The sequence below is a fragment of the Bubalus bubalis genome, chromosome 4 (assembly GCF_019923935.1).
Source record: "Bubalus bubalis isolate 160015118507 breed Murrah chromosome 4, NDDB_SH_1, whole genome shotgun sequence".
NCBI classification, from domain to species: Eukaryota; Metazoa; Chordata; class Mammalia; order Artiodactyla; family Bovidae; genus Bubalus; species Bubalus bubalis.
Genome location: NC_059160.1, coordinates 87942171 through 87964730, shown reverse-complemented (window position 1 = coordinate 87964730; position 22560 = coordinate 87942171). Strand labels below are relative to the sequence as shown.

The 22560-nt window shown below is 50.0% G+C and overlaps 1 long non-coding RNA gene across 2 annotated transcripts; it reads left to right on the top strand.

Moving 5' to 3' along the window:
• The first annotated feature begins 5739 nt into the window (after nt 1-5739).
• Nucleotides 5740-22243, top strand: LOC112584587. Of its 2 annotated transcripts, XR_006550580.1 has the most exons (4): nt 5740-6035; nt 17629-17794; nt 20885-21051; nt 22185-22243. It is a non-coding gene; the product is annotated as an uncharacterized LOC112584587 (long non-coding RNA). The 2 variants fall into 2 exon arrangements; XR_003108889.3 differs by lacking the exon at nt 22185-22243 and having other exon boundaries at nt 20885-22170.
• Nucleotides 22244-22560: the final 317 nt, after the last annotated feature.

The window sequence follows — 22560 nt, the reverse complement described above, 5'->3', positions numbered from 1 at the left end:
TGGCTCTTGAGCGATGAGCAGCCGGACCCACCACACAAATTCCTTTCGGTAACGCTAGGAAGGTCTAGAGGGAGAAGGGGGAGAAGATGGTCCCTTGCCTTTAAGAACCTCTTCTAGCAGTGGAGCAGTTTACCACTTACCTGGCACTTCCCTAGATGGGAAACAGCTGTTATTTCCATTTTAGGCTGAGTCCGGGAGGCTGACTGCCCTAGCCATAGTGGTAAGGTCAGAACTGGATCAAGAGTGTTCTGCTCTCAAGCCCCACCTCTTTTTACTTTACTATGCTATATCCTATGAAGAATGGTCACAGGAAGTAGGTCTACAGGCCTGTTCTAGGAAGAGAAGTGACCCAGAGGGTGCTTGTATGCAAAAGGGATCTGGGTCAGGGGGCTTCCCTGTGTGCTGAGCCCACAGCAGCTGGAGGCAGGGAGCTCTGCCTAGAGAGCTCTTCCCACCTTGATGGAAAGACAGTGGGGATGCAGGGGCTTGTGCATTCAAGGAACTGATAATCTACCACACACCACTGAAGTTCAGCAAGGCCAGGGACTTCTCAGCTCCATCCCCAAGGGCACAGAGCGGGGCTGACTGTGGGGCCCATACTCACCTGGCTCAGGGGTGCACCCTGGGACAGCCAATACTGTTCTGAGTGCTGTCTGCATGGGAGGTATGAGCCTTCCTCCAGAAACCCAGGTGGACAAAAGATATCCTATTGAGGCAGGAGATAAATGGGCTCAGGGGAGGCATTTACAACTAGTTTCCTGTTTACATTTCCTGAGGAAGGAGCAGGTGGGCTCAGGGCTAGATATTTACAATCAGCCTCCTGTTTGCACTTAGAAATAAGCAACAAAAACAGGCCAAATAGCCAGGCTTTGTCTCCTGAGGACACTTGAAGATAACAGCTATGGCAGAGATGGAGAGGGGCTAAGCCCTACCTGAGTAGAAGATCAAGAGGTCACATATTTCTCATCCTTGGGGCAGCAGAGACACTGCACAGGTGTGGAGAGGCTCCTTGGTGGTCAAGAAGGAGGGGTATCATCTCAGAACAATTGATGCCAAGGTCCCTCTATAGGGCTCTGTGCTGAAATCCATCTTGGAAAAAAGTTGTGCATGCATGTTGGGGAGGGTCCTAGGGCAGGTCAGGAAAAAGAAACCAGGTAATTGGCCAAAGATAAGCAAAGACTCCCCACATAAATGACTTAACCACCTCTTCACTGGGCTCCTTCTCAAAGAGGGGACACCCAACCTCTCTGGGAGTGTATCTCTGTGTTGCTTCTGTCTTAACGAAACAAGCTGTTTCTCTGTGTACTCTCCCATTTGTTCTGCTGTGTCTCTAATAATACACTTTTTATCATTTTTACAGTTTTTGCCTCCTTGAGGAATGCACTTTTCAATGAAGGCAAGGGCCAGGGGAATTTTGCGTCTAGTCTCTATCCCCTGCTGTACTTGTGGCTAGGATTCCTGGTTTTCATCCAGGCTGCCCAGGTTCAATTCCTGGGTAGGGAACTAAGATCTCACTTCAAGCTACTGCTCACTGCTGCTGCTTCTCCAAGATCACTATTTAAAAAAAGGGTGGGGGGAACCAACCTAAATCTAACTCAGAGTCCCAGACTGGTGCGGAATTTAATCTCCTTGGTCATCAAGGCTTCTTCTCTTCCCCAAGATGTCTCAAGAGCCCCACAGACTTGCTTCTGAGAGTCAGGAAGCAGGGGCAGGAAGGGCCTCTCACACTCGGCCCACCATGTCATGCTCTCTCCTCCTCATCCAGCACTCCACAGGCCTCTGATTTGGGGGCTGTTAGTGCTTTCTCCGGGTCTGGGAATCATTGCTCTGGCTGGCACGGCTGATGCCCAGGGTTCAGTATGCCCAGTGCACAGGGCAGACCCAGGGCAGGGGTCTCAGAGCCTCACAGCCTTGCCAATGGGCTTGCCTGCAGGCGGTCCTTCCAAAACCTATTGATGTCACTTCGGGGGCTCTGAAGAGCTCTGGTACCATAGTCCTTTATGCCTCAGTGCAGAAAAGAATTCGGCTAGAGCAGTGTGGTAGGTAAGAAGTGATTTATTAGAATAGGATGTTTTTCAGGCTTACAAGCAGGCAGGTGAGAAATGCTGTGTCCCAAGAACACTCACTGGGCTACAGTTTTATAATCAAAGGAAAAGTGGTGGGGGGAGGGCAGGGTGGAGAAGGGCCTTCTTTGTCTTTCTTGAGTAGATGTCACGTTTCCATCATCAGTTCCTCCCCCAGGTTGGGCAGGGAAGTTTACTTGTCCCTGTACTGTCAGGCCAGGACTGTCATATAGCACTTTGGAAAAATATTTTCAGGTTTCAGTACAATGAGGGTTTTTTATTTTGAAAAGTCGCCTTTCCATAAATGATTGCTTTTTGTGTGCACAGAACCTGTCCTAGGGATCATTAACTTATTGAGCTCAGTGGGCAGGATGTGGGTCTCTCGCCACCTTTGTTTTATTGTTTGGGGGCATGTCCCATGCTTCTGTTGTATGGTTTTGTTGCTAAGCAAGCTGCTTGGTTTTGTGGTTAAGCAAACCTGCTTTTTTGAGTAATCATTAACTTATCAGTGTCTCCCTTATTTTCCTACTTACAATCCCCTAATGGGATTAACGGACTTCCCAGGTGGCACAGTGGTTAAAAAAAAAAAAAATCCTCCTGCCAGTGCAGGAGACGCAGGAGGTGCGAGTTTGATCCCTGAGTCGGGACAATCCCCTGGAGAAGGAAACAGCAACCCACTCCAGTATTCTTGCCTGGGAAATCCCACGGATAACGGAGCCCGGTAAGCTACAGTCCATGGGGTGGCAAAGAGTCAGAGACGACTGAGCACACACGCAGCCAGGCAGTGGGGTTAACTAATTACTTATTTTGCCCCTTCATTCTGCCCCATCACTTTCCCCACTTGATGCAGGCTCCAGCTCTCCCTGCCCTCCCCTTGGTTTTCCTTTCTCTCTTCAACAGCACCTCAGGAACACCTAGTATTCTCTCTCTCAGCTCAATAGCTGAGCCATTGATGAAAGACTGATTAAGGAACAGTCTTAAAGCAGCCTTTTAAGAAAGCCTCTACCCCACAGAAATCAAAGAGCCCCAAAGGGCTGATATCTAAATGGAACAGGGGACAGAAATACAGGGAAAAGCAAAACACAAACTGACATCTTAAAAGGCACACCAAACTAGATTCTCTGGTAGGGGGACTTGCAGATGAAAGAGATAAATGCCTGCCCCTGAAGCCTATTAACAACTGTCCCCAGGGTCTATGTAATGGCTGTGGGGGCCTTGATCCTTATAACTGCTGAAGTCCCTCCAATGATGATGATCTGAGATGAGCACACTCTAAGTCACATTGATGTGTGTGCTAGCCACACGTAATGTAAACTCCATGGCCCTCCCTCCCCTCTGGGAATTGACACCCCTAAGCAATGCCACCCCCCTAAGAAGGTGATAGGAATAAGGGAGCCCCAGAGAGAGCCTGAGGGCAGGAGGCAGTGATGGACTCCAAGAGGTTCTTAGAGAAACAAAATCCACATCCAACCCCATCCTGAAAGCCAACTGTCTGAAGAAGCTCTGGGTGTCTTCCCTCCTGTCGATTTAAAAAATAGTCACAACCTAAAAGTTATGACTTTATTATATGGTTTATTCAGTGGGGATTTTTAGGACTTCAAACCCAGGAGATAGCATCTCAAGTAACCCTGAGAGAACTGCTCCAAGGAGGCAAGGGGAGGAGACATCATATAGAAGTTTTGCTAAGGACAGGTAGTTTGGACTTCAAAAGATTATTGTTAATTGAAGAAAATAAGATATCCCAAGTTAAGGAAATTAGTGCTTTTCTAAGTATAGGAAGATGCAAGCGTCTGGGCTCACTGAAATTCAGTTCATATGTATCCCAGCTATCCTGGGCCAGTATCCTCAGTTTTTTCCCCAACCTGAGCTCCCTTGCGGCTCACCATAGGGAGTGTCTGAAGTCCTGATGGCTGCTGGATCACAGGTATTCTCCTCTTTCCTGAGTGCCCTTAGGGCTCGCCAGTCACATTGGAGGGCTGCGATTGCTGATGACTGTTACATCCTTGTTTACTGATACGGCAGGAAGCGCTCCATTTCTCACTCTTCATCCCTCTATAGTCAGTGGTTGGATTCAGTCCTCCATATCTGTTGCCTAAGCAATTGTAATAGCCTGCCTAGTAGGCTTTCTGACTTCAGAAAAAATGATCGTTTACTGAGTGTCTATTATGTGCCAGGCACTGGGGTAGGCACTGCCCGCACAGTCTCATCTGGTCCGCTCAACAACTCTGCCCGTGGGGCATCGTTACCGCCTTTGATGGATGAGGAGTCTGCAGCTTGGAGAAGTGAATCCATGTCACCCAGAGGAGTACAAGGGCTCCACGAGCCTCTGCTACTTGCTCTTATACCCACATCCCATTGGTCTAGTGGTCCTCTCCTAAATAAATGCAGGGACTTCTCTGGTGGTCCAGTGACTAAGACTCTATACTCCCAATGCAAGGGGCGTGGGTTCAATCCCTAGCCAGGGAACTAGATTCCACATGTAGCAACTAAGAATTTGCATGCTGCAACTAAAAATCCCACATGATGCAACTAAGATCAAAGATCCTACCTTGCCGCAACCAAGACCTGGCACAGCCTAATTAATTAATTACAATACATAAAATGCAAACGTGGTGGTATCATCTTGTCTCTTAAAACCTTCGGCGGATCCTCACAGGCTGCAGGAAGAGACCCAAACCCCTTCCACAACTTGCAAGGCCCTTCCACTCTCCTGCTGCCCTCTTCCCTCTAACCACACGCTCTGACCACAGCAGACTATTTGTAGCTCCCTAAACATGCCGGGACTCTATGTGCTCGCTAGTTCTGCCCTCTTTGTGTGGGATATTCTTTCCTCCCTGCCCCACCCAATCCACACCCTTTGTCCTACTCTCAGAGAGATCCTACACAGCCACCCAAGCCCAGCCCAGATGTCACTCTGGAATCTTCTCCTGCCGCCCCTGCGCACACGCTACCTGGCGTCAGCCCTGCTGTCCTCACATCTATCCGTCTCTTCTCTAGCGCCTGCGCTTTCTCCATTATAATCCTCTGTTAACCAGGCTGAATGTCCTGTTAGACTGTCCATTCCGTGTGGGCAGAGATGGTGCCTCTGGAGCCTAGAGGAGAGCCTGGCAGAGAGTAGAAGCTCCACAGCTGTGTGTAGGATGAGGGAATGAGTTAAGTGAGTACAAGATGAGCACCTCAGGACAAAGACAGTGTCCCAGTCACAGGACACGGTCTGCATCCCCATCTCATGGCAGGTGCCCAGCCCCTGGTGGACGTGCAGTCAAGGGTGAGTGAATGAAGGTGAGAAGAGGAGAGAGGATGGAGGGAGGAGAGAAAAGGGAAGGTTGGATTCACAAAGCAGTTGCAGCATGGGCACTACTTTGTTCCTTCCAGCAGGGGGCGCAAGAGGCCCAGCAGCCTGGCCCTCAGTTCTTGAGGCTCAGCCTTAACACCGGCAGAGGTTTGGGGTTGTTTGCTTCCACAGAAGAAGAAGAAGGCAATGGCAACCCACTCAAGAAGAAGGAGAAGGCAATGGCACCCCACTCCAGTACTCTTGCCTGGCAAATCCCATGGACGGAGGAGCCTGGAAGGCTGCAGTCCATGGGGTCACTAGGAGTCGGACACGACTGAGCGACTTTACTTTCACTTTTCACTTTCATGCATTGGAGAAGGAAATGGCAATCCACTCCAGTGTTCTTGCCTGGAGAATCCCAGGGACAGGGGAGCCTGGTGGGCTGCTGTCTATGGGGTCTCACAGAGTCGGACACTACTGAAGCGACTTAGCAGCAGCAGCAGCAGCAGCAGCAGCAGCAGCTTCCACAGAAGGATTCAGGAGGAGCCAGGATCCGAGGAAAGGAGCCCACCCAAAGCTGAGGTACCACAGCAGCAGACCTGGCACTGACCTGGCCTGTCCTGCCTGGTGGAACCAGAAGCAGCCAGCTACCTGTCCTGGGATCTCCATGCACCCAGGCGAGGCCCACCTTGGGACAGGTAGGTCCTTGCAACTGGAGTCGAGCTGGCCCAGAGCTGAGAAAGGACTCAGAGCCCTCCACGTCATGGGCCTGGGGCAGGTGGTTTTCACAGATTTCCTGGACAGGAGGCAGTTGTTTCGAATTCATAGCTTTGTCTTCCCACTTCTCCTATGCTAGTAAAGGCCAGCCTTGCAGGGACTTGGGGCAGAGAGACAATGACGAACAAAACACAGTCATTGCCCTCCGGGTGCTCCCTCCCTCCCTGTGGAAGCCCTGCACCTGAGTGTGACCTTGGGCACCACCTTTAACCCTTTCTGGGCCTCAGCTTCCTCATTCAGTCACTAAGTCGTGTCTAACTGCAGCACGCCAGGCTTCCCTGTCCTTCACCACCCCTGGAGTTTGCTCAGACTCATGTCCACTGAGTCAGTGATGCCATCCAACCATATGTAGCATTGTTAAAATGCTGAAATGAGCTAATTCATGAGAAATTTCTAGAATACTGTCCATCAGGCAATAAGCATTCAATAAACGGCAGCTATTATCAGATATTATGGTGATGGTGATTCAGTATCAACAAGCTCTTAGAAGCTTGCATGGAAGGCCCACAGGAGACTGGCCAATGCCACCAGCTTTGAATTAGCCTTGAGCATCCACCCAGCTGGTCTTTCCATGGCAAGCCTTAGGGATGGAGAAGAAAAATGAATACTCTGTGCTCACGAGGCCTTCAGACCTGAAATGGAACACACCAAACAGATCCAGAGAGAAAAATGAGGCTCAGACCCCATGACTGGAAGAGGCCTCAGAGACAAGTGGAGGCAAGGCAGAGAGAAGAAGTGTCCAGCCCAGGGCCCTGCCACCCTATCTCTTGGGGTCTTTAGGCCACATGGCTGCATGGCCACAAGACAGCTTGGTGACTTTGGTCTAAGTTAAATGCCACCAAACATTTGTATTATAGAGAATTTTTAGTAGTTTTGGCCTCTAACCCACCCCTGTGAACAGGTGTGCTAGGGGACCAGTACAAACAGGAAGGGTGAGAGGATTGGATGGGAGGTGTCAGAGGGAGGAGAGAAAGCAGCCTGGGATGCTGGAGAGATGGAGGGTGAATCTGGACTGTGGTCGCTGTGGCCGGGCCTGGGTTCAGGGCTATGCATTCTTTCTCTCTGGGCACTGGGCAGGGGTGGGGGTGGCCTCTTGAGTGGTGGGGGTCACATGCTGGGAGTTGGGTCCCCTGGGTCCTGGTTTTGTCTGCTCCTGCCTCGGCTTTCTCTGCTCTATACTTTCTGCCCCTGCCACTGAGATAGGCCCAAAGTCCCCACTCTCCTTGCAGAAGTGGTGCTTGTGCTGCTTCCTCCACGAAGCCCTCCTTGATTCTGACCCTCTGCCAGGCACCATCTCTGAACTTTCATGTGAACTTGTTTATACTGTCTCATGGGGTTCTTACCTTGCCTTTGTACGTACAGAGGTGGCAGAGTACAGCACTGAGAGCATGGATTCTGGGCTCCCTGGGCCAAGATTCTGCCTCTAGCCTTTACAGTTGTATGGTGGGGTGAAAGTTTCCTAACTTCTGTGTGCCTCGGTTTTCTCCTCTACAAGATGAGGAGAACAACAGTACTCTCTGTACAGGGCTGATAGGATTTTAAAATTTTATTTAAATATCTGGCTGTGTTGGGTCTTGGTACCTACACTTGGGTTTTCTCTAGTTGCGGTGAGCAGGCTTCTCCTTGTGGTGGCTTCTCTTGTTGTGGAGCAGGCCTTCAGTGGTTGCAGCACTCGGGCTCAGTAGTTGTGGCTCGTGGGCGCTAGGGTGGGCAGGGTTCAGTAGTTGCTGCTTGCAGGCTCAGTAGCTGGGGCGCATGGCTTTGCTGCCTTGTGGCATGTGGAATCTTCCAAGACCAGGAATCGAACCCACGTCCCCTGCGTTGGCAGGTGGATTCTCAGTCACTGGACCACCAGGGAAGCCCTGATAGGGCTTTGAGCCACATTTGTAAAAGTACTTAGGCCTGGACCTTGAACGTAGGAAACACTCTCTAAGTGTATGTTCTTGTTGTCACTGGAGGGCCTGTGCCTTACCCCCTCCTGAAGCCTGTCACTCCTTGAGGAGAGGTCTCTTTACTTAAGCTGATTTGTGTCCCTTCAGGGCCCCAGCCCAGGGTCTGGCCACCACGAGTCTTCACTGACCTTGTGTGGAATGGTGATGGGACCCGAGGGCCCTCTTGCCTGGCCTCCTGTCCCTCTGGGGCCCCCAGAGAGCCGGGCTGCCTCCGTGGCTGAGGCCCTGCCTCCCACAGCCCCGCCTGAGCTCCGGCAATTTTCCCTGGCAGCTCCCACGTTCTGGACTAACTTTAGGGTTGGTTTCCAGCTGTGGTTGGATTTTTCTGTTTGAAAAATATTTTAAGCAGCTGGTGGGGAAGGGGTGGAGAGGTGGGAAAAGAATAATAAATAAGGTCATGAAAGGAAGATTGTCTACATGGCTTGGGGTGGCCTCTGCCTCCAGCATGGTCTCTGGGCTGTGCCAAGGACTGGGAGCTTCAGGTGATTGGGGGTGGGGAGGGGACATCCTGGTGGCTTTACAGGCTGACGAGAAAGACTCTCTCTACCCTTCGCAAGCACTTCTTGTTCCTGTTTTCACTTTACTCCCTGCACAGGTTCTGACGATGCAAGAAACGAACAGATAGGGAAGAGCTAGTTCTGCAGCAGGCAGGCTTGAGGTTAGATCCCGAGAAGAACATAGTATCAGAATTTATCCCAGAAACCCACTCTTACGTCACTCAAGGCTCTGTTTTCCTCCAAAACTCAACTTCCTTCTTAGCTCTTATTACGTAAGACTTCAGACAGCCCCCCACCCCATTGGTCTTCATTTCCCTAACAACAGAAGTTCCATCTGCCTGCACCCCAGTTTCATCAGCTTCCTCTTCCCTTTCAGCTCGGCTCTACCACTGAGACCCTCGGGCTGTTTTCACCAGGGGGGTGCGGTGAGGTGGGGAGACCTCCCAGAGGAGCCGGCAAAGGCTCAGGCTGGGGGCAAGGGTCAGAAGCCCAGGGGATGCCCCCCCTGCAATGCAGTTAGAAGGTTCCTGCTGCCCCTGTGCTGTCTGGGCAGGATGGAGGAGACTGAGGCCCACAGAAAATCAGGGAGGGGAGACAGACTAAATCACAGAGTCGAACAGAAGCCGAGTCAGGACGAGACAGGGAGCAAGTCAGATGGGGAGTAGGGAGCTGACGGTCTCCAGGCAGAAGCCTGGGCAGGCCCCACAGAAATTCCTGTGGCCTCTGATGGCAGGGTGGGCTCAGGCCTGAGGACCATTGGGGTGCTGTGGCCCAGCATGGTGCCTCTGGCCTGGGAGGGCAGCGGGGGCCCTGCCTCCATGCCCAGTTCTCCCGAGGGAGCCCTCCCCTGGAGTCAGAGCCAGCACAGGGGGGACACTGTTGTGCAGACTGGGCCTTGGAGCCCTGGGGTGCTGTGGGGTGGCAGAGAATGCCTCACTGTCTAGGAGAGCTAGGAGCAGGGCCAGGAAAGGCTGGGAAGTGGAGGGGCAGACATTCCAGGCATGAGGAAGGACCCCAGTGAAGCAGGAAATGGTGGGCCTGGGGACCAAGGAAGAGGCCATGCTGCTGAAGAATGAGGAGTGGCAGCTGGGTGCAGAAAGGAGGCTGTCTGGGGTTCAGGGAACTTGGCAGGGGCGAGAATAATGCCAGCCGGAAGTTGGGTGGGCAGCTGAGCGCATAGCTCTCAGCCCTCTGTGATGGGGAGGAGCTGTGGGGAAGAACAGGCTAGTTTTGAGTGGACCTACAGCAACCCATACCTCTTAGGCGCCTCTGCCTTCCCAGGCCTCCCCTAGCAAAGAAAACAACACTGGCCTAGATTTATAAATGAAATCTCTACTTGTTAGGTCACCCTTGCTGCACAGCTGACCCTGACCTCAGAGAGTATGAATGAGAATGGGAACTTATACTTGCTCATATTATTTTACATTTATGCTGAATATGAAACTTTTCAAAACATTTTTTTATGAAACATCTCATACATATGTTAAATGTATACATATATGAACAGTTTAATAAATAATTATAAATTAAACATCCTTGTTCCCATAGCCCAGAATTAGAACCCTGCCAGCACCTCGGAGGTCCTTGTGTCCTGCCCTATCACAGCCCTATTCTCTGCCCTGGAGGGAGCCAGATCCTGACACCTGATCGTCATTTCCTTGTTTGTCTTCCGAAGCATTTCGTCTCATAGATATTATCATCTTTGAGTTTCACAATAACCTTATTAATCCCATGTTACAGATGAGGAAACTGAGGCTCAGACGGTTTTAATAACCTTAGTCCAAGATCACCCAACATGTAAGCGGCAGAATCAGGATCACATTTGGACTGGCTGAGGCCCAGGTGGTTTCTTAATCAAACCAGGATCCAAAGGAAACCCTGGGACAACCCCGGTTTTGGAGATGGGTGCCCCAGTGCCCCAGAGGAGGGGGAGGCCATCTTCATGGCCAGGCCATGCGCTCCTCTCCTGGATTTGTTAACTCCCTTGACTGGGCAGGGTCCTGCTGTGTGAATACCTGGCAGGAAATGCTGGAGGCCTGGGGGGCTTGGGAGGGGAGGGTAGGGGAGACGGAGTAAATGGAAGCTGGGGAAGCAAGAGGATGGGATCCGTGCCTAGAGAGAGCTTCGGGCCCTGCCAGTCACAAGCCAGGGGAGCCCGGGTCTGTGGGGGTGTGCCTGAGCCAGGTGTGCGCTCAGGTTCTTGCCAGATTTACCAGATGTGCCCTCCTTGGTGGGCTAGATGTGCTTGGTGTGAGCATGCGCACAGGAGTGTGTGTGTGTGTGTGTGTATGTGTGTGTGTGAGTGCGTGCACACACCTGGCATGTCTATGCGTGTGCCCAACTCTATCTACATACTTAGACTGCTCTAAACCACCTCCCCCACCCTCATCATTTTTTTTAATTATAAAATTATACATGCTTGGGGGCTTCCCTGGTGGCTTGGGTGGGTTAAGTGTCTGCCTGCAATGCAGGACACCCAGGTTCAATCCCTGGGTTGGGAAGATCCCCTGGAGGAGGGCATGGCAACCCACTCCAGTGTTCTTGCCTGGAGAATCCCAAGGACAGAGGAGGCTGTCAGGCTACAGTCCATGGGGTCAGAAAGTGTCAGACATGTCTGAGCAACTAAGCACACACATGCTTAGTATAAAAATTCAAATAAGAAATTCTTTAATTCTAATTCAAATGACCCCGGGCATAAGTTTGGACATTTATTTTTCTATGCTTCCTTCTAAGCACATTCAAAGTGAAAGTGAAGTCGTTTAGTTGTGTCCGACTCTTTGCAACCCCATGGATTATAGCCCCCAGGCTCCTCCGTCCATGGGATTTTCCAGGCAACAGTACTTGAGTGGGTTGCCATTTCCTTCTCCAGGGGATCTTTCCGACCTAGGGATTGAAAGTGGGTCTCCCGCATTGCAGGCAGATGCTTTACCATCTGAGTCACTATAGTTATTTAAATACAGATATCCAAGTGCAGTGGTTTGAAGTCTAATTATTTTTTGTAAAATGGTTTCAGAATCTACTTATTGTTTTCCCACTTACTGTACTTTGGTACAGGGAGGATGCTCCCTGTCTGGATACATGGGTCTGTCTGACATTTTTAAAAAGTTGAAGAGGGCTCCATGACATACCATCATGTGTTTAACTGGGTGGGCCTCTCCCAGTCCCAGATTGCTCGGAAGCTGAGACAGCCGGGTATCGGTGGAGGCGGGGGCCACAGAGCCGGGCCCCACCATGGGAGGCGGCCCAGTCCCAACTGCACTCCGTGTGCATAGTCGCTTCAGCCGTGTCTGACTCTCTGCAACCCCATGGACTGTCGCCTGCCAGGCCCCTCTGTCCATGGGATTCTCCAGACAAGAATACTGGAGTAGGTTGCCATGCCCTCCTCCAGGGGATCTCCCCAACCCAGGGACTGAACCCAGGTCTCCAGCAGTGTGGACAGATTCTTTACCAGCTGAGCCACCAGGGAAGCCCAACTGCCCTTTAGCCTCCTACCAATGAGGCCACCCACCCAAAGTCCACACCTCCTATGCTCTGTCACTTGGCCTCTGCACAGGGGTGCAGGTTTAGGGGGCCACTAGGTGCGGTGAGCTCCTGAGCTCTGAGGCGGTCTGATCTTAGACAGCTGGGAGGACTTGGGATTGAGGACCCAGAGGTCAGGAGGCTCTGCCCCACCCTGCAGAGCAGTGAGTGTGCCTCCTACCCAGACGGCCCCAGCAGAGGGCGCCATGCTGGTGGTGAGCCTGGCACTGCCCTAGGCCCAGGTGGCAGCTTCCAGCTTCCCAGAGGGCACGGTGATTGGAACTGAGCCAGACAGTTCAGCAAGCTTGGTGCCCCCGCCCCTGCACGAGTGTCATGGAAAATCCGAAGCCTTGATCTTTGTTCTTGATCGCTCCTCCCCAACTTTTACAACTGGAAACTTGCAGCCTCTTTGTTCCCATCAGCTTGGGAGGGAGGTGTGTGAGGGGGGTGGGGGCGGTGGCTGAATCAGCAGCGGGGGGTACAGAGCCTGCTGCTTCTGGGGATCAACCACGACCCCTTCTCTCTCTCACCCACACTCACAGTTTATCTGTAACCAGAGGGCACTCCTGTGCTGGGAGGCAGAAGGAGCGGGCATGGGCCTGGCCTTGGGTTCCTTCTTGGGTAAACCGTCTCCCCTCGCTGAGACCAATCCCCCAGGGGACCAGGGCCTGAGTCCCTTGCTACCAGCACCCCTAATTCCTCTAAAGTCCTGGTGGCACGTGGCTCCCAGCCCTGCTCATTCCTCAGGCAGGTCCTGTGCGGCTGTTTGTACCACTGGATCCAGATCCAATTAGAAATTTATGGTAAGGAAACCATGAGGAGAGGTTACTGCCTTCCCCTGTGCCTTGCCCGCCTGTGCGGGCCTCTCCCCCTTCTCCAGCATGGCCAGAATTCATGGAAACTTCTCAGGTCAGTGATTTTCACCTTCCTTTCCTTCCCTGGGAGAGAGGGGCCCAACCCTTGTGCTCTGGAGCCTAGCACCTTCTGCTCCTCAAAGCCCTGCTTTCCTGGGGATGGTGTGCTATGAGGGAAGAGGGGCAGGCCCGGGGGCCTCACTCCATCTTCCGGCACCATCTGCTCAATGAGAAGTTGTGTCTCTTGTTTCCTGTGATCTTAGAAGTGAGCCTGGGAATAGGAAGTGAAGCAGAGAGATGGAGGCGTCCTTGTCCCTAAGGTGAGCGAGGACAGGGGTGCTGAAAGAGGGAGAAGGACCAGATCCTTATTCAGCAGGTTCTGCACCCAAAACCCACCCATCACCCAGCAAGTCATAGATGCTGTTAGATCAGCCTTCCCTCTGAAGACCCTGTCATCTGCTGTGTGTGTGAGCGTGTGTTAGGGGCAGTGTGTGCATAACCTTTTGGACCTTGGGCAAGGAGATCTGAGGGAGGCTGGGGTGGTCGAGGCCTGCCTCCTGAAGTAGGGTGGGAGGCCACCCCTCCCTGACCACAGGCAACTGGGGCTGCCCAGGCCACGGCTGCCTGGCTGGGCCTCAGCGGGGCTCTGCCTGCTTGTCTGTCTGGGTGATGTTCTCATCTGGGGTCCAGAACAGGCAGTGCCATGAGGCAGAGGGGACCGAGCTTGCTGGCCTGGGCACTGGTGCATGGCCATTAATTGAGGAGGCTCTGCCTGCCAGGACCCATTGCTTCTGGCCAGGCCAGAGCAAGACTGAAGAGCAGAGCCCGCCCCTGCAGGCCAGGGAGGGCTGCTGGGGGCTGAGGGACCGCAGGCCAGGTCTCTCCGGCCCCCACATCCGATGTGCCTCACCGCCCAAGCGGCACAGATTATTTTTGCTCCTTCAGGCTCTGCCAGGGCCTTTGCCCCATCTCCAGGAGTTACTTAGTTACCAGCATTGGTTTTCTATTTTCAGAGCGAGGCAGGCCCTCCCCTCCCAGCTTCCTTCACCCGGGTCCTGGCACTTCCTCTCCATGCAGCCCAAAATGGGGCCCGAGAGGCTGAGGTCCAGGTTGAAGGGTAGGTGGTGATAGTCACTAAATCGTGTCTGACTCTTGCAACCCCACTGACTGGGGCCTTCCAGGCTCCTCTGTCCATGAGATTCTATAGGCAAGAATACTGGAGTGGGTTGACATTTCCTTCTCCAGGGGATCTTCCCGACCCAGGCCTTAAACTGGGGTCTCCTGCATTGCAGGCAGATTCTTTATCAACTGAGCTACGAGAGAAGCCCTGTTCGGGGGTAGAGGTTTCCTCAATTCTATTGGAAGAGGTAGGGGCGCCTGAGGGAGGCCTAACCCCGTCTCATTCACACTTTCATTCTCTGGCTTCCACCCAGAATGCAGAACAGGTCTTTTAAAAGTCCCTCTACCAGATCCACACCACCTCCCCTAGAGCCGTAAGTTGAGGGGACATGACACTTGCCTTTACTTCCTCCTCAGCCATCCCCTCTTCGCCATGCCCTCCAGCCTGACTTCTGCCTGCCACCATTCATAATAAATCCACCAGACTCTCCCCTCACAGGCTTCCTCTCTCTCTGCTGCTTTAACTCAGCTGACCCCACCCTGAAACCCTTCCCTCTCCAGGCTTCCCCACAGGCGCTCTCCTGGTTTTCTTCTTGCCCTGGTGGTGGCTTCAAAGCAACTCTAAAGCCAGTGCCCTTGGACTTGGTCTGGGGCTCCTCTCTGTACGTTTCCATGGCTGTACACACCACCCACAAGATGGCAAGTCCACATTTCTGACTGGCCCTTTCCTCCCCTTTGAGGCCCAATTTCCAGAGGCAAGTCCCACGTGACATTTCTACCTGAGGTGCCTGGTCATTTTGAGCTTAACCTGTCTTGACAAGAACTCGGGATTCTCACCTGCTACCTACTCCCCCAGGCTTGCCTATGTCACCTCCACCTTCCTCATTGCTAAGGACTGTGGTCCCTGATTCCTCCTCACCTTCCACATCCATATTATCATCAGGTCCAGCAAACCCTGCCTCCAAAGTGTACTGCTAACCCCACCATTTCTCTCAATTGCCATGACCGTCCCAGCGTCTTCAAATTACCCTCCTCTCCTCACCTGGACTCTACCCTCATGACCAGTCCCCTGCTCCCAGCTTGGGACTCCTCCATTTCAGTCCCCATGAGCATTAAGAATCATCATTCAGACCATAGTAGCCTTTCCCCGCAAACAGTTCAGAGTGTCTGTATGTGTGTGTGTGTGTGTGTGTGCGTGCGCGTGCGCGCGCTCAGAATGCTACTGTAGACTGTAAGGCAGGTCCTGAGTAATTCTGGACTTCCCCATGTCCCCAGCTTCATCTTCTGCCCTCCTTACTGACCAGGCACTTGGCTCTTTCAGTTCCTAAAGGTTGACGTTCTTTTTCTGCCTCAGGGCCTAGAACTTCCACTCCCCCCGCCTGCCCCTCCCTCTCCAACAGCCAGCCCCACTCTCATCCTGTCTGTTGGCCTGAGTGTCATCTCCTCAGAGAGGCTTTCCACACTGCCCTGTTCACACTAGCCCTCTAGGTCTCAGCTAGCAAAGCCAAGTTAGCCTGTGGGGCTGGAGGAGACGGGAGGAGGGGGCACTCCCTGGGACAATGCTGCCTGCCGCAAGTGGTGGAGCACAAACTTCCAGCAGTTTCTTTACACCCAAGCCTAGGGGATCTGCCTGGACACAGGATGGAACCAGCCACCAGCATATGTCCAGGGGTGTCCTGGCCTCACCAGCCTCTCCCAGTGACATTAAACATATTGTCCTCAGTCCCTCAGAGGATTCCAAGGTCTGGGGAATATGAGTAGTATGGGAGAAGGGGCTGGTGAAATGCTAGCCCTACACTGATCCCCTCCCATCCCAAGGATCTCAGATCCTTCCAACTCTGGGGCTATAGGCAGGCTCACATTGCTTTGCTTGGAAACCCCAGGTCTCAGCCCCAGAAAGGTTGGGCTCTGAGAAGGTATCCTTGCCCTCCTCCTCCTCCAGAAGGGCCAGGCCCCTCCCCCACTTAGGCTCCTGTGGCATCAGAGATCTGTGCAGCTCACCCTCCCCAGGGTCTTCTATGCCTAAGAACTAGAAGCGTCTTCCCGGCTTTGTCTCTTCCAGTGGCATTTGTGGTACATGGAGCCCAGGTCTCTGAGAACCAAGACGATCTTGTTTTAGCTAACTCTTTTTCTGTCTTTCCAATTCCGCATGGCTCTGTCTGTTTCCTTTGTGTCTCTCTGTGTGTGCTGTCCTTAGTAGCTCAGTCGTGTCTGACTCTTTGTGAGCCCTGTGGACTGTAGCCCACCAGGCTTCCCTGTCCATGGGGATTCTCCATACAAGAATACTGGAGTGGGTTGCCATGCCCTCCAACAGGGAATCTTCCTCACCCAGGGATCGAACCGAAGATCTCCCGCATTGCAGGCAGATTCTTTACCAGCTGAGCTACCAGGGAAGCCCTGTGTCTCTCTGTTGCTTCCCAATCAATTGATAATTTTCAAGGAGGTGTAGCTTGGGTATGGGGAATCCCTTCCTTGAGTCCTCGTGGGACTGACATGTGGGATTTCCCAGCGTCGGGTCCAGCACCTAAAGAATGAGTCTAGACACATGCTTTACACATTTCCCTCGTCACATTTGATCTGATTCCTAGGGCTGCTCTCTACCTGTGCGAATACACACATAGTCACATGTACACACACTTGCATATATATATTCTCTCAGCCATGCTTGCACATACATTGACACACATACACTAGCACCTGGATGCCATCCATCTATCTATCCTGTAACAGAAGGCGTTGGTGTGTGTGTCAGGAAGGGGCCCGCTGTTGCTGATATCCACGGGAGAATTCATCCTCTGGCCCTTTGTTGAACAAACCTCACGATGTGCTGTTTGAGTCTTAGAAGGCACTCCTTGCATGAGATGGCTTATTGTTGTTGTTCAGTCACTCAGCTGTGTCTGACTCTTTGCAGCACACCAGGCTTCCCTGTCCTTCACTGTCTCCCCCAGTTTGCTCAAACTCATGTCCATTGAGTCAGTGATGCCATCCAACCATCTCATCCTCTGTCGCCCCCGTCTCTTCTTGCCTTCCATTGTTCCCAGCATTAGGGTCTTTTCCAATGAGTTGTGTCTTCGCATCAAGTGGCCAAAATTGGCACTTCAACTTCAGCATCAATCCTTCTAAAGAATATTCAGGGTTGATTTCCTTTAGGATTGACTGGTTTGATTTCCTTGCAGTCCAAGGGACTCTCAAGAGTCTTGTACAACACCACAGTTCAAAAGCATCACTTCTTCAATGCTCAGCCTTCTTTATGGTCCAACTCTCATGTCCATACACGACTACTAGAAAAACCGTAGCTTTGACCATACGGACCTTTGTAGCATATTGGACACCGGGGAGAGATAGGCTTGTTTGTGGGTGAGGGCTGTTTAGTTTAGAGGGCAGTTGGATAAAGAAGGAGCCACAACATAATAGGAGGCTTGAGCCCAAGTAGAAGACAATTCCCCATGGCAGGAATGTAGGGAAAGAGAATACTGGAAGAATTTTAAGGATACAGATGCTAGTGATCAGCATTAAGAGCTATTCTGTTGTGCGGCAAAGAACAGCCCTTCTGTTTTTTTTTTCCATTCACAGGGCAAGTTAGCTACATCCACTGACCTTGGTGAGTGATGTTTTGGAGAAATCAAGCAAAATGGAGTGAATCTGATACTCTAATCCACGCAAGTACAGAGTGGAAATGTCCGCAGGAGGCAAGACATGAGAGAGAAAATCCCACAGAAGCACAAACTTAGAGCCAGAAGTGAGCAAAGTGGCTGGGGTCAGGGTAGGGGGACCTAAGGCCAATGTCCACTCCTAGACATATTGGAAGGGACCCTGGATTTCCTACCTCCTATGGGACGAATGTTTGAGTTGATATCTCAAAGAACAAATGACCCAAGCCAAGTTCCATGTAAATCCCATGTTAAAACATGTGTGCTCCCACTCACATGAGAATTTCTTTCCCCTTAATAGAGCATGAATGAAGCAGCGATTTGGCAAGTAACAGGTTAACTTTATAATGAAGACAGCCAAACCAGAATATTTAGGTTCAAAAATCTACCACTGGCCTGAAGGATCTGGTTTGGCCTTCCTGACTTAGCAAATTAACCAGGAAATTGCCAAAGCCCTGAACTTGTGCTGGACACACACTCTTTTAGCATGGCCTGCATCCTTGTAGATACAAAGATATCTCTCCACACATCATTATTAACATCTCTCCACATGTTATTACATCTAATTTATATTTGTAACCGACTCAGTGATTGTCCCAGATTATCCAAAACCAAACTTTCTTAGCAGGCTGGTTTTCTACAGCTGCCTAGCATGCAACTGAACCATAGGTAGAAAACACTGAAAAAACTGGACATGCCAAACAAAGAAAAAGCCATGATTGCCTCTGTTCTTGTCATTGGGATGACATTTACTATTAGCCTAAATTGCACATAAATTGGCAAAGAAAACCTGCTTTTCTTTTAACAGAACCCCGAGTAATAAGCACCAAATAGGAAACAAATTTAAAGTAAAGAAATAGGGGGCTTCCCTGGTAGTCCAGTGGCTAAGATTCCACAATCCCAATGCAGGGGGCCTGGAATCAATCCCTGGTCAGGATACTGACATCCTGCATACTGCAACTGAGACTTGGTGCAGCCAAGTTAATATTAAGAAAAGAAAGAAAGAAAGAAATAGGAAGATGGCAGGTTTAATGGAAACCTTTTGAGTCAAAAGAGATTTTTTTTGCATTTTCACCTTAGTTTTGTTAGAGACTTGCTTTCAGAATGTGTCAGCGTCAAATGTACCACAACGAAGTAGGTATAGGTGCTTTAGAGAAGTCCTTCCGGCTCTAAAATACTGAAACTCCCCCAGAGTGGGAGCCTTAGTACTCAAGCGGGTCAAGTGTTTACAAGAATGGACTGATATGGTGGACATGTATGCTAAATCACTTTAGTCGTGTCCAACCCCATGGACTGCAGCCCACCAGGCTCCTCTGTCCACGGGATTCTCCAGGCAAGAATACTGGAATGGGTTGCCATTTCCTCCTCTAAGGGCTCTTCCCCACCCAGGGATCGAACCCACGTCTCTTACATCTCCTGCATCGGCAGGGGTGTTCTTTACTGCTAATGCCACCTAGGAAGCTCATTGGTAAACACAGTATGCCTCAAACTTTAATGTGAGTATTAAAATGTGAATCACTTAAGGATCTTGGTCAAATGCTGATTCTGATTCACCAAGTCTGGGTTTGAAATTTCTTATTTCTAACAAGCTTCCAGAGTAGGCTGATGCTGCTGGTCCATGGATCACACTTTGAGAAGAAAAGGCATTAAACCTCCAGGGTCTGGAGTGAGAAGTCCCAGCTCTGTCCCTAGTTTCTTATCTTTGCTGAGCCTCAGTTTCTTCTTTTGCAAAATAAAAGCAGTATTAAATACACCCTCCCAGAGGATGTTGTAAGGCTCATAGGAGATAACGTATCTGAATGATCACTCTACATGGTAAAGTGTCTTACAAATGGTTATTATTGTTTCGGGGTTGCCTGGCTTTACCTTCAAAGACTTTGGAGTGGAGCTGACATGGCGGGTGGACTGATGGGGTGATAGTAGGGAGCATTCCTACATCCTCGCATCAGTTCCACAGTGCACTCACGTGAAGCCGTTCCCCTGGAAGCTGTTATTTGCAAAGCCAGATGCTCTGTGTTTCTCCCTCCGCCCCATGATTGCTGGTCCGCTTGTTCTCCTGGCCCAGGATCCAGAGAGGCCACATGGCTTCCAGCTGTGCTGGGGCTTCCGGAACACATTCCTCCTCCTCCACCCCCATTCCCCTGGTGAACTCTCCCTCAGCTCCTACGTGCTCAGGGCTGGCCCGGGCAGAACTCGGCACTAGGCAGTTTTAACTCCCTGTTTTTCCCTCAGGCAGCCAGTGCCCTCGTGTCCTCCTGCCTTCAGCTCACTCCACCCAACCCGCCCCTAGTAATCTTCATGTCAGGAAAGCATCTGATTCTTGAATTCAGGTTTAGCAATGGCTGATAACCTTAGGGTGACCTCTCTTTAGGGGGGCTTCCTGGTGGCTCCATGATAAAGAACCCGCCTGCCAATGCAAGACACGGAGTTTGATCCCTGGCTCAAGAAGATCCCTTGGAGAAGGGAATGGCAACGCACTCCAGTATTCTTGCCTGGAAAATCCCATGGACAGAGGAGCCTGGTGGGCTACAACTCCATAGGGTCGCAAAAGATTTGGACACAACTTGGCAACTGAGCACACACACATACACTCCTTAGGGGACAAAGCCAAGATGCACTTAGAACCACAAAGGAACAGTTCAGGCCTCAGTGCCCAGAAAGGGTATTTTTGGAAGGGCTTAGGAGGCCTCTCTACAGCTTCTGAGAGCCTAAACTTTGGTGTCCTGCATATGTCAGCCTTGCAGGGCTCCGTTTTCAGCCACAAGCATTCCAGCCTGGCAGTGTTCCTGCTCCCGGCCCGCATGGTGTTTGTGAAAGCTGAGACCAATTCCTTTGATTTCAGAGACTGATACGAACACCTGGCCAGTCCAGCTTTCTTGGCCACACAGAAGCTTGGGCACAGATGTCATGATGAGCTATGGGTTTCCAACCTGCTTCCCCCCTTAACAGCCTTGCTGTTACGTGTGGGGCAGCCTTGTGGTCACTATGGGACATGATCTCCTCCAGGTGTTCTGAGTGATGAATACCACCCCTAGCATCCTTGCCCCTTCTCACTGTTATTCAGACCAATCTCATCCAAGTAAGGCAGATGAATATTATTATAAGGATAACTTTAATTTACTCCGATTACTGTTATTTTTAAGTATGGAGTTTCTAAACTGTGGTGCTTTATTTAACAGTAAGAACAAACAGTGACATTGCACAGCTGTTGGGAACTCTGTCCATGGACTGTTTGCTCCAGTCCTAGGGCCACGGACTGCCTACTCAGGAAGAGGACGTGATTATATATAACAAACCCACTGAATATCTGTTTTGTACCAGGCTGCCGGCCTTTGAAGATACAAAGGTAAATAAGACATGAGCCCTGTAGCCGGCTGGAGAGGGGAGGGAGAGCCATCTCCCCTGAAGACGTGCTGTTCTTTCCGGCTTTTGTTGCGTCTACACTGTCTCTAGTTGCCATTAAGGCTGTTTTTGCCACCTTTTCCCCCACTTTTTCTTCCTCAACGTATCTTGCTATTTTCCTTTCCTTAAAGTTTCTCAGGTTCAGTAATCTTCTTAGAAACCAGCTTTGGAATTTTTCCATTATTGTTAGCCTCTAGGCTATTAATTTTTGCTTTTATTTTTATGTTTCTACTTTCTCTGTTCTCTTGATTTTTAAAATTGAATATGTATCTCACTAACATTCAGTCTTACATTATTATCAGGATATTTTAAGTTATATATTTTCCAACAGAGAGGTTTCACTGCATCCACAAGTTTTCACGTGTGTTGTTTTAATTTTTAGCTATTATTTTCCTAACCATAAATTATTTTTCTTCAGCCTATAAATTATTTCAGAGAGCATTTGAAGGTTGCCAAATAAAGATTTTGTTTATCTTTTTGAAATTGAAGTTTTGTTTTATTTCTTTTTTTATTGAGATATAGTTGATTAACGATATTGTGCCAATCTCTGCTGTACAGCAAAGTGATTCAGTTATACGCCTCTATTCTTTTTCAATATTCTTTTCCATTATAGTTTATCACAGGATATTGAATGTCGTTCCCTGTGCGATACATTAGGACCTTTTTGTTAGGAGTTTTGTTTTACTTCATTGTGGTCAGAGAACATGAAAAAAAAATAGTTGGTCTTTTTTTGAGATTTGGTTTATGGTCTACTGTTGTGAATCTTTTGTCATGTGTTCTTGAAAAGAATGTGTATTCTCCAGTTTGGGGTTCAAGATTTTATACATGACCTTCTGATCAAGACTTAATAATGAGTTCTATCATAACAATTTATGACTTCTGTTTTTATTCAATTTTTGACCTTTTGAGCTTTGAGTTTCTGAAACAGGTAAATGGAAATCTCCCATTCTAATTGTAGTTTTATTAATTTTTCCTTGTAATTCTGTCAATTTTGCATCATGGATTTCAAAACTATGTTGCTAAGGGGATGCAGATTCAGTTATTTTGTATTTTGTTTGTTTGTTTGTTTCTTGAAAGTCAGAGAATGAGATGGTTGGATGGCATCACTAATTCAATGGACATGAACTTTGGCAAACTCCAGGAGATGGTGAGGGATAGGGAAGCCTGATGTACTGCAGTCCCTGGGGTCGGAAAGAGTCGGACACGACTTGGCGACTGAACAACAACAAAAAGTCTATTTGATAATAACTGTTAATTAATAACATTATTGCTGACATTAATATTGCTATGCCAACTTAATTTTTTTAACATTTTGCTTTCAATATTTTTGTGTTACTACTAATTATGAACAAAAGATAGACTGATTTTTAAAAGTCCAAACTGAGAGATTCTCTATCATTTAGAGACATGTATGTATGTATATCAATTAGCATTATACACATTTACTTTGTTG